This window comes from Helianthus annuus, chromosome 2 (assembly GCF_002127325.2).
Source record: "Helianthus annuus cultivar XRQ/B chromosome 2, HanXRQr2.0-SUNRISE, whole genome shotgun sequence".
NCBI lineage: Eukaryota > Viridiplantae > Streptophyta > Magnoliopsida > Asterales > Asteraceae > Helianthus > Helianthus annuus.
Window position 1 is genome coordinate 99,047,760 of NC_035434.2, and position 12,036 is coordinate 99,059,795.

Here is a 12,036-nt window from a genome sequence, read left to right on the forward strand (position 1 = left end):
TAAACTAAACCCAGTTGGATGTAGGGAAACGAATTGGGCCTTGCCCATGTAGGAAACCCTAGTCCAACTTGTAAACCTTGTGGTATATAAACAAGGTTAGGCTTTAGGGTTTAGGTTGATCAGTTAATCAGTTAATCAGCCTAAACAGTATTTGTGAGACAGAATTTCGTGATAGCTTTAGGGTTTGGACGAAATTCTTGTGACAACCCTCACTAAACCAGGTATCCGTACGACTTAATTAACTATTAATTGTTGCCTAATTACTGTGCTTAACTGAGATTTCTGATAAACTGCTACTTGATTGTTGATACTTGTACATATCTGCATCATACTTTGATTTTTCCGTCACTACATTATTTATTTACTGAACATTAGTGACAAACATGATGCACAAAAGCACAGTAGCATTTGAACGGATAACCTATTTGACATGCTGATATAGCCAGCATCAGGCAAACACTGCCTCTAAAGGCCTGAATGAGCCAAAAATATTTTACTACACCTGTAGTGTGTGTAGGAATACAAGGGTTGTATAATTGCGTCTCTAGGAATAAGATACAGAGATTGGATGTGCCTAAAACGTATTCTAAGCACAAAACACAGCACTTTTATTTACATACTAGCTTCTAGCTAACTAATAAAGTGCCAAAACATGAGAAAATATTCCTGACACTTCGTAGAATAAATTGTGTCGCTAAAAATATTAATTACGACGCTTAAAGGATTACTTAAGCGCTTTAACGGATTACTATCCGACCAAACAACCGGACTATACCCGGAACATAAAAATATTGCCAGAAATATTATTGGTATTTTTCTGAGCCAGTTAGGGTCCCTGATTACCCTAACACCCGCTTTATAACACGTTAAACGACTAACGGGGTTAATCTCTATAAGTAACCGACTTAACCAAACTAAACTCTAACTGAACGATCAAGATCCAACCGGGTGACCCCACCCCCTTTAGGCCGGTTCCATTCTAATGGAACTAGAGGGTACACCTTTTTATTATTTTAATAGATTACGTGGATATCTAGACGACTTGAATCCGATGGACGATAGCGCTAAATTTCTCTATAAATACCTCTCTCTCACACACAAGTTCACACACACTAAACACCTAACTTTCACTCTCTCTTGCTCCCTCTCTTCTCGGCCGAGAGCACCCACACCCAACCATCCATCTTCGAGTTCTTGTCTTGCCATTCCAAGTGTACACAAGTGTTGGGGATCACGTACGAGGAAGCTTGAAGCAAGCGGAAGTTGAAGGACCACGCTCATTTGCTTTTATCCACGCCATTTTCGCCAAAGATCTTCCCTAGCCCCGAGCTAGAGGTATAACATTTAAAACTCGCTCTTGATCGTATCTAAAGTGGTTAAAAGAATTTTTAACAGTTAAAAGTCGGTAACCCACCTTTTGAATCTAAAAAGTCTACTAAAACTCGAATATCGTTGGATAAAAGGGCATGTCTTGTGTAAAAGTCGTAGTATTCGAATATGTTGGTTGTAGAGACCCGATCTACGATGTGGTGGCTCTTATCATCGTTTAACCCGACTTTGTTAAGATCCCGGATCTTGACATACACTTGTTTCTTTTGTACAAGGGTTAAAAGGTGAAACTCCACCACACGGGAAACATGAACTTGTGTAAAAGTGTTTTGACATGAAAAATAGTATTTAAAACGAGCCGATCTACGTATGTACAAGTGGTATATTCGTAGAACCGGGTGTCGAGAAAATCATGTTTTATATAAGTTGGATAACATGATAACAAATATGATTTTTTACAAACTACAAGTGTATAAACACTTGTGAAACGAAAGGTCCGACAAAATAACAATTTTTACAAAAATTGTCGGGAAGTTGTAAAGAGTGATTTGTTCTAAAAACGGGGTTTTTACAAGACTAAACTATTTTATACATAGATCCACTAAATATAACGAGATCTACACAATAGTTTTAGAAAAACTACAAGTTCATGTAATAATGTGATTTTACATACTAGTCTACGAGTTTAATGTGTTGAAACTAGTTTGAAGTGTTGGAAATTGATTGGTTGATTTAAAGAAATTGTTGAAGTGATTTTGTAAAAGAAAATGATACGCTTGAAAGCGTGGCCACCTCCAGTTACAGGGGAAACTCTGGCGAAATTTTTCTAAAAATCTAACACTTAGAATTATTTACAAGTGTTAAACTATTTTGAAATGTTTTCAAAATATATTTCGCCATGACTTTATTTATTAAATAATCGGAGGTGGGATTTTCACAAAAACTAAACGTGATAAATATTTATTCGATAAATATATTTTTCATCACACTGTTTATGATTATTTTGTGAAAATATATAAATATTATTTTTAGAGTAAAAATAATATTTACAAACTTTGTCGAACCCAAAATAATACCAACGCCTTCACGACAAACATATAAGTACAACGGTAATTACTATTACCACTTAATCGCCAAAACGTAACTTACGCTTTATACGGAAATATTCATGAATGCGGATATTGTCAACGTATTATTTTGGAAAGTATTATGTAAAAAGAAAATATATTATTTTTGAGAAAAATAATTATATTTTGGAATGAGAAATAAAATATATTAAGTGAGACTTAATGTTATAAACACGCATGTATTAATTCCCCCATCCTTGGGAAGGAGATTTTCTACCTAGTATATACACGGAACGGTTGTCTAACCGTTTCCCGAAAAATTAAACTATAAAGCTAAGGCACGGCCATCCGTCTAATAGAATTAGCACATGTAGGTCGTTGCGCAGCAGTTGGATATTTGGATTACTTGGTATTGTGACGCACTCACTGTGAGTTCATGTCCCCCTTTTCTCTTAACTGTTTTCAGTTTTATAAACTGCGGGGGTGAAATACATGTTACAATGATTATGAATATGTTTATACATGGTATGGTTAGCGTAAGGAGGTTGTTACTCAGATCATGTGAGTGGGTAGGCACAACTTGAGGCCATTAATCCTCGTAGTAGGACCGAGGGACAGGAGCGGTAGATCTATCTGGGTGTAGCGAGCCCAGCCCCAGGTCCAGCATAACGGACCTCGGGGTGACTTAGTGCCCGACGCATAAATCCGCTAGGTTTGAGTCATCCCTACTTGCACTTCACACATATCAATGGCCTTGCAAACCATTGGTGATCTCTTCTTTTTCCTTATTTGCTACATACCAGGTTTTTGATAAAGATAAAGGTTTGTTTACGCACTTTCGCATGAACTCGCTCAACATTATTGTTGATTTTTCAACTTACATGTATTTCAGGAAATTAACGATCTGGCGCGGTATGGCTTGTTTTCCGCTGCATTAGGCCCGAGGTCATCCAGGGTTCGAGGCTTGTGACTCTTTCCTGGACAAGTCACAGTCCCTGAACCATGTTTATTTTAAGTTTGTGGTTGTAATGTTTAGACAAGTTTATGGTTGTCGGGTGTTAACCCGTTAAGACAATGTTTTACTATTTTATTTTTAATGGATGATCTTGCATATGTTTAATTCATATAGCTTTGTTATGATTAAGCTATGGTATTAAGAAGTCACACCAAAATAACCACGCTTCCGCAAAGCCAGGGTGTGACAATTCTGGTGGTTAGGGTTTTGATTGATTGTAATACTTTGAGTTTGATAATCAATAGAAAACCCGGATTGAAAGTGATTTACTGTTTTCTGTTTCCTACACGTTTTCTGCTATATTCTGATCAAGAGGATTCCGCACTCTTGATTGGAAAGACGATTCTGTGAAGATCCATAACATCAAGGGGACCTACAATTGGTATCAGAGCATTAGGCTATTGATTGCTCGGTTCAGAATTGTGCTTGGCAGGAGGATTTTCAAAATTTTTGAAACCTGAAAATTAGGGTTTTTAAAATTTTCGAATTTTGTGTGTTTTGGTTTGATAAAATTTTCGAATTTTTTGGCTGTTTGATCTTCTGGTTTGTTTGTTTGGTGGTTTGCTGGTTTTCTGGAAAGATTTGGCTGATTCTGGAAAAGTTTTTGGCTGATAGACTTGAAGATTCGAAGACTGTTCTTCGTGTTCTTGAGTTTATTCAATCTGTTCTAGAAAAATTTTTGAAAATTTTTGCTGATTTGCTGCTTTGATTTTGCAGGAAGTTGTTAGGAGAATCAGGAGAATCTTCAGATTTTCGAACATATCAAGTTTCCAAGTTTAACTAGCGAATTTGATTAAATTCGCAGTCAATACCAGCGAAATTGTTTGATCGGCGAAGTTGGGACTTAATAACTCGGTCATCGGCGAAATTAAATCCAAAGGCGACTTTGGTAACCGTGTAAATTTCCACAGCGAAATTACAATGGTTTCGGCGAACTTACAAGTCGTCGTAATCGCGAAATTGATCAGCGAACTTCCCAGCAAATTTAACATATCAGGACCAGCAAAATTAAATAAACCAGCGAACTTAAGTGAACCAGTGCAGCGAATTTAGCAGACTTGGTAGCGAAATTGTTAGAGTAATTAAGTGGGGGAATTTCAGCTGGCAAGCGTCGGAAAATTTTCAGTGTTTTGCAAATAGAATTTGATCCGTAGCTCGTTTGACAGAACCGTTTGCGCCGTTAGATTCCTTGGATTTTTAGGACAAAAAAAAAAGTCTGGAAAATCCCGAATTCGGTTTTTGACATTATATATCATTGGACTCGTCTTTTCGAGACGATTCTAACGGTGTAATTTGGTAATCACTGTTTTTCGGAAAATTTTGTACGGTTTTCTCAGTCTACAACGTTAAAATGTCGAACATGTCTACTTTGAACGAGTTGTTGAAGATGGAACATGAGGTTGGTACTACCAACAAACCACCTAAGATGATGAAGGTGGAGAACTATTTGACATGGAAGGATCGTTTTCAGTCCTTCATTGAATATCAGGATACGCGCATGTGGATATGCATCGAAGATGGTTACGTGAATCCTACACACGACTTTGAGGGCAGACCACGTCGAACAGAATATGTGAACATGCAAGATAATGATAAAAAGATGTATGAGGCTGAAAAAAGAGCCTTGGCTGCAATCAAAATGTCGTTACCTGATAGCATCAAACATACCTTCAAGAAGTACACTAACTCAAAGGATATGTGGGATGCTTTGGAGAAAAGATACGCTGGAAATGCTGATGTCAAGAAGAACAAGGTTGATCTACTGAAGAAGCAGTTCGCTGTTTTCAAGTACATGAAGCATGAGTCACTTGAAGACGTCATCACTCGTTACTACCATCTGATGTCAGAAATGGACAATTATGAGATCGATTGCTATTCTGAAGTAGAGAAGAATGACAAGCTGCTAGATGCTTTGCCTACTAAGTGGGATATCTACACTCTAATGATCAAGGGTGAAGCAGATTATGAAACAAAAGAGCTTGAAGAGGTAGTAGGAAAGTTGAGAGCTTATGAGCTCAGCATGAAGAAGAAAGATACTGGATATGATCAGGTTCAAGATCTGGCTGTTTACAATGGGCTTACATCTTCTTCATCTCACAACGCTTCTAACGACTCTGCTACTGCGTTTTTATCATGTGAGAATGAGCAGGTTTTGGTGAATCAGGATGGTGATGTGTGTTTTGTTGCTGCTTCAGGAGGATCATCAGGAGTTAAGAAAACATCAGCTTCTAAGCAGAGTACTACTGCTAAGTCAATGCTAATGAGTGTGAAGTCTGCTGAAGAGCATTTGGCTCTACTTGCTTCGTTTGTTGCTTCCTATGAAAACTATATTCAGGGAAAGATTTCTGATCCTGCTACTTTAGATGAAGACTATGATCAGATTGATCCTGATGATCTTGAAGAGATGGATTTGCAATGGCAAATGGCCATGATTTCTAGGCGTGTGAAAAGGTTCATGAACAGAACAGGAAGAAAGTTTGTGGGAAGGAGTGTTGGTTTCGACAAGACCAAAATGAGGTGCTTTAATTGTCAAAGTTATGGGCACTTTGCTAGGGAATGTCAGAAACAAAAGCAAGATAATTCGAGCCAGAGTTCAAACAACAGGAATGCATCAAACAACTCTAACTCAAAGGCGTTGATTTCTACTGCAAGAGAGGGTTCATATGATTGGAGCATTCACTTAGAAAATGATGGGGATGTCACTCAAGCATTCATGGCAGAGATTACTCCAGTCGATGATGGTGAAGCTAAAGTAGATGATGCTGAAGTGAAAGTGGATGCTGAGGTGAAGGTAGAGAATAGAGCTGAAGAAAAGAAGGTTGATCAGACAACAGGTGCTGAAGATGAAAAACAAAAGTCTGAATATGAAAAAGAAGCTGAGGAAAAGGATGCTAAGTATAAACAATTGGAAGCTCAGCTTGCAGCTCTAATGGCCAACCTTGACAAACAAACATGAGAGGTAAAGTCTAATTCTGTGTGTTTAAAATGTCGTGAATTACAGGGTGAGGTTGACAGGTTGTCTGCACAAAACAAAAGTTTGGTAAGCGAGATGTCTAACATTAAAGAATCGAACTTTTTTGCTAAAAGAAATGAAACGTCATACTTGAAGAAAATAAAAGGTTATGAAAGTGAAATTGAAGCCGTAACCTGCAAATTAAATGAAAAACTTCAAGTCATAGACTTAGCTCATGACATGATGGCTGAAAAAACAAAAGAGATTTCTGATAAAAACAAAGAGTTGTCAGATGCTCAACTCAGAATTGTTGAACTTGAAAAGAAATTGGGTCAATTCAGGGATTCTACTTTTGTTATGAAACATATGATGGGTGGGTTAAAGAAGAGTAATGACAAGACTAGTGTGGGATTCCAAGGCTATAATGAAGTCCCACCTCCTCTTAGTCATGATTATTCATTCCTACCTGATGAAGATGAGCTAACAAAGTTTATGTCAACAGCACCAAGTAGTTCCACAGCAAGTCGAGGTGATGAGTCTGAGAGAGGTAATGCTAAGAAGGATAATAACAGCAAACCAGTTTTGAAAAAGAACACTTCACAACCTAAGAATAAAAATTCGACTTTTGCTAAAAAGATAAATTTTGTTCAAGGAAGTGACATGAAAAATGAGACAGCTGTTATTGAAAATGAATCGAACGTAGAGTTTGCTTAAAATAAAAACAAAGAAAATTCTGAAATTAAGCAAACTGAACCAGATTCTTCTAAAGCATCATCATCAAAGCCTAAATCTACTTCAAAGGCTTCAGATAAGAAGTCTTCGAAAAGGATGTCGTGCTTCAAATGTCACACCAAAGGACATGTAGCTAGCTGCTGTCCTAACAAAAAGAATGAAGCACAAGTGAATGAGAGGAAGAGAGAGAAGTCACCAGAGAAAAGTGGTGATAAGCAGGAGAGAGAGTCCAACTCTCCAAAGAAATCTGCTCCTAAGCAACCAGAGACAGTTGCTGTTGGTGTGGATAAGGCTGAAAAAGGAACTCCACAAGTTCCTCGTTTTCAAAGAAATCAACCTAGATTTCAGCCTAGATCTCCACCAGGCAGATTTGAGAGACCTAGAAGCAGTTCACCAAGAATGAACAACCAAAATACAAATAAGTTCAGAAGTCAAGGTCAATATCAAAATCGATACCAAAATAATGGTGGTCAAAATTTTTATAACAACGGCTTTAGAAATTATAATAATAATGCTTCTTGGAATCAAAATCAAAATTTTCAAAGGTCAAATAGTCCAAATGTACATAGGAACCCTCAGGACCAAAGACCTAGTGGAAATCAAAATCAAATTCCAACAGGTCTGAGATCCAAGACTCCAGTTAGGAGTAATGGATATTGGATGGAGATTCCGGTGGTTGGTGAATTTGGACGACCCAAGACCATTAAGGCTTGGGTCCCCGAATCTAACTAATTTCTTAGTTGGTGTGTGCAGGAGCTGCTAAGGAGGATTATCAACTTATGTTGATAGTGGCTGCTCTAGGCACATGGCGGGGTATGTGAGATTGTTGATATGTATATATTTTAAATGATTTAAATTGAAGTTCAAAGTGCTGAATCGACACAGAGGATAACCTGGCAGATCTTTATACTAAAGCATTTGACAGGGCTCGCTTTGAACATTTAGTCGAACTCAACGGGATGAGGAATCCTGAATAACTGGTTTTTCATATGAATTTTTTGTAAATAGTTTACTGCTTTTCATAAAAATCAAAAACACAAAAAAATTGAAAAATCAAAAACATAAAAAAAATTGAAAAATAAAAAATGAGTTATCACTGTGTGAAAAAGAAGAGATGATAGTACATCAGCAAGTTAGACTGTCACACTGAAACTGAATCATAAATTGCTTAAGTGTGATAGCAGCTTCATCATATGATGTACCAGTAGGCAAGAGCATGAAATAATCAACTTACCAATGTGATATAAACTTAAATGAACTGAATATGAGTGGGGAACACATTAGTGGTGTATGGTTTCATGACCTTAATTCTTGCGTTGATAGATTGCCAAAATCTGAAGTTTTGGGTCTTTATACTGTTGTTTCAACTAGGGATATCTTGGTTGTCTGTCTGTTAGAACTAAAATTGTACATGACCCCAGGAAAGATAGTCACTTGGAATTAGCTCATTTCTATTTGAATGTCTGTATATTTCCCGATACACACAATTTTGATCTGATTCTGAAATCTTCTCTGAAAAAAGTCGTGTACCTCCTCTGCTGCATCCAGATATATGCTGACCTGGAGGTGCTAGGCAACGACAGCTTCTGCTGCATCCAGGTACATGCTGACCTAGCTGTACGTTGTCGCGCTATAGATCTAATACACCCGAAAGAGGCCCTCAAGTGCCCAAAAGAAACCCAAGAAACCTATATCAAACTGAGAAAATCTCATTTGATCTGTATATTATACCATCTCTACTAAAGATCTATTCTGTTCTCTTCTCAACCTATTCCCAGTTAAGATTTCAGAAATCTGGATTGGACTTGTGAAAATATGTGGTAGGGAAGATACTTGCATGATAGAGTGTGCTGTTTATATTTTCAGGATTTGATTTGTATTTATTTGGGTGTTCATGGTTACAAAATCAAAACATGATAAAACAGTTTAAATGCAGACCTAGACACAGTCAGGATATCTTAAAGGATGACATCAGTATACTCACCTACTACGATGAATCTTTGTGCATACCTTGATCGTGGGGGTATATCCTGAAGTGGGACACGCTCGTATTTCAGAAAATAAAATTACCTTAATGTATCATATGGTAATGGTACTTGAAATGTTCATGTATTTTGTTTAAGTGGACAAACATACTGGTAATCGTCTTGAACTGCTTTTCACGAAAAATTAAATAAAGAATTATCTAATTGTGTGAAACAGTTTGATTGTGCTGATATGATCTTCTTACCAGTGATTCTCACAAAAATAGAGTGTTTATTGTTTTTGTTATTTACTTGCTTTCAGAAAATATAAAAATCCAAAAATAGTGTCTTTTTCTGTTTAAAATTCTTAACGTACGGAAAACTGTTTGTCACACCCCCAAATTCCACCTGCGGATAACACCCGCTTCGAGGGCGTGACTGACCAGGATCCAGCCATCAATTATACTGAGCATTGAATTAATAGTAGAAATATTTAATATCCAAAGTAGTTAGCAACATCTTAGTTTAAGTTCGATAATTAGTTTAACAAAACAGCGGAAGCATAGACCAAAGTAGTTCAAAAGATAGTTCTTAGTTCAAAATAATTAACCCAACACACGGGTTTGACGAACACTACACATCCCCAAGCAGCAGCTCCTAAGTCACTGGTTACCTGCAAAGCATGCAGTAAGGGGTCAACAATAATGCTGAGTGAGTTCACTAGTTGTCCAGTTTTAGTTTACCAAAAACTTAAGTTGTTTAGATAAAGCATTTACAATCACGTTGTGAGGAGCTACCCCACCTGTAAGCTCACTAAACTGTAGATACCGAAACTGTTGACGGAATATAAATTCGTGCCCCGAGTCAATGTCTATCGTCATTGACCATGTTGCAAGGTCTACTAGTTCACGCCCGATCCCCCCGGTCACGGTGTGAGGTTGTCAAACCTAATAGCGCTATCAACTAATAACCCGTTCGCCCCCGGCGATTAATCGGTACTGTAAGCAGGGACTTAAAGTGATAGAGTTTCGTTTAGCATGGCTAGTTGTGATTTATAAATAGTATCCAAACGTATCTCCCCCGGAGATAGTAATTACCCATTATGTTTTCCCCCGGAGTAATGGGTCGAAAGTATTTTCCCAAAGTTGGTAGTTTGTTCGTGTCCCTCCGCGGGACGCATGCTTTTAGTGTGTGAACTCACCTTGGGTTGCTCGGCAGATTGGGTTACTTGTCAAACACGTTGGTCACCACGTCCTAACATGGTTACCGGTATAGGTCAGGTTTGGCGTACAAGCAATCACGTAAAATCTACACATCACTAACACGTTGCATGCATAAAAATATAGACAGTGGGTTATTGGGCCGGCCCTAGCATTTAAGCAGTCAAACAGTAACACGCAGATCAGTCAACAGGTAGCCCATATTAAACATACTATGGCCCAATAACCTAAGTGGACAGCCCAGTCGCAACCAGATGGTCTCGAGTCGCAACCAGGAGGTCTCGGCTTGTCACGCTGTGGTTGCGAGTCGCAACCGTGTGATCTCGAGTCATCACGCTGTGGTTGCGAGTCGCAACCGTCGTAGTCTCGAGTCGCAATCGTGTGGTTTCGAGTTGTCACGCTTTGGTTGCGAGTCGCAACCGTGTGGTCTCGAGTTATCATGCTGTGGTTGCGAGTCGCAACAGTGTGGTTGCGAGTCGGAATGCTGTCCCTTTCATGTACACGTGATGATGCAGATGCATCAGTCCAATTTGTACCATGTAATCAGGCCCAAATCAGGAAACAACCAATAAGGTTTCTACTAACACTTTGCCTAATCTGACTATTAGTAAAAATAGATCAAACTTTGCCACTTTTGAAGTCTTCAAACCACATTCAACAAGTTCATCACAAGTTCATAGTTTTTCTAGGGTTTTCATGTCAACATAATCATGCATTTTTGAACCAAAACTTACATATTTTAACAAGATCATGATGTAAGAACAAGAAAACATACATTTTGTGACATTAAACATAACTCGGTTGGCCCTAATCATTCATAAGCCACTATTCTTTTAGCCATTTAAACATGTTATCAAGCTTTCATATGTAGAGGTTTACACATATAGTCAAACTTCACAATCTTCCTAAAAATCATGCATAATATTTCTAACCAAGCACTATCTAGTTCATACAACACAATATAAACCCTATCCACATAATAATCACTAACCGGTTGTGAAGAAGGAGAAGCCGAAAACAAAGAGAAAGGAACCGAGAAGATGGAGTGTCCGAGTGATGATCTAAACCGAGTTTCTTGTCCGAGATTCTTGTGCGATCCGAGCTTGGTCCGAAAGTTGGAAAATGTTGGGATGTTGTTTGGGGTCTTCTAGTTGAGAGAAAATAGAAGAAGTGTGTGTTTGTGTAAAAGTGAAGGAAAGTGGGGAAGGTTAGGATTTATACTAGAGATCTCGAGTTGGGCTTGGGGGTTTCGGCCCAACCGGTTTCGGCTCAAGAGGCCCACTCGAGACCGAGTGGCCCACTCGCAACCGAGTGGTTGCGAGTCATGGTCTCGGGTCGTGGTCTCGGCTCTCATATATATATATATATATACATACAACACATAAAATGCAAAAAGGATCACGTTTTCATTTAATATCATATATATACGCAAAAATTACAAGGTGTTCGTTCGGAAAAACCTAGAGTGTCACATTATCCCCAAGTTTTAAGAACTTTCGTCCCGAAAGTTAAGGCAGCCACTGCCAAGCTAGCGTGTTTCAACGGGGTGTCACATCATCCCCCCGTTAGTTTGGAATTTCGTCCCGAAATTCAGTTGTAGCTTCAGTGCTGGGGGTTTCGTTTGGGAATAACTGGGGATACTTGGACTTCATCTGGTCTTCCCGCTCCCAGGTAAACTCTGGGCCGCGTCGTGAGTTCCAACGAACTCGTACGAGAGGTATCTGGCTACGTTTGAGGGTTTTGATCTCTCGATCCG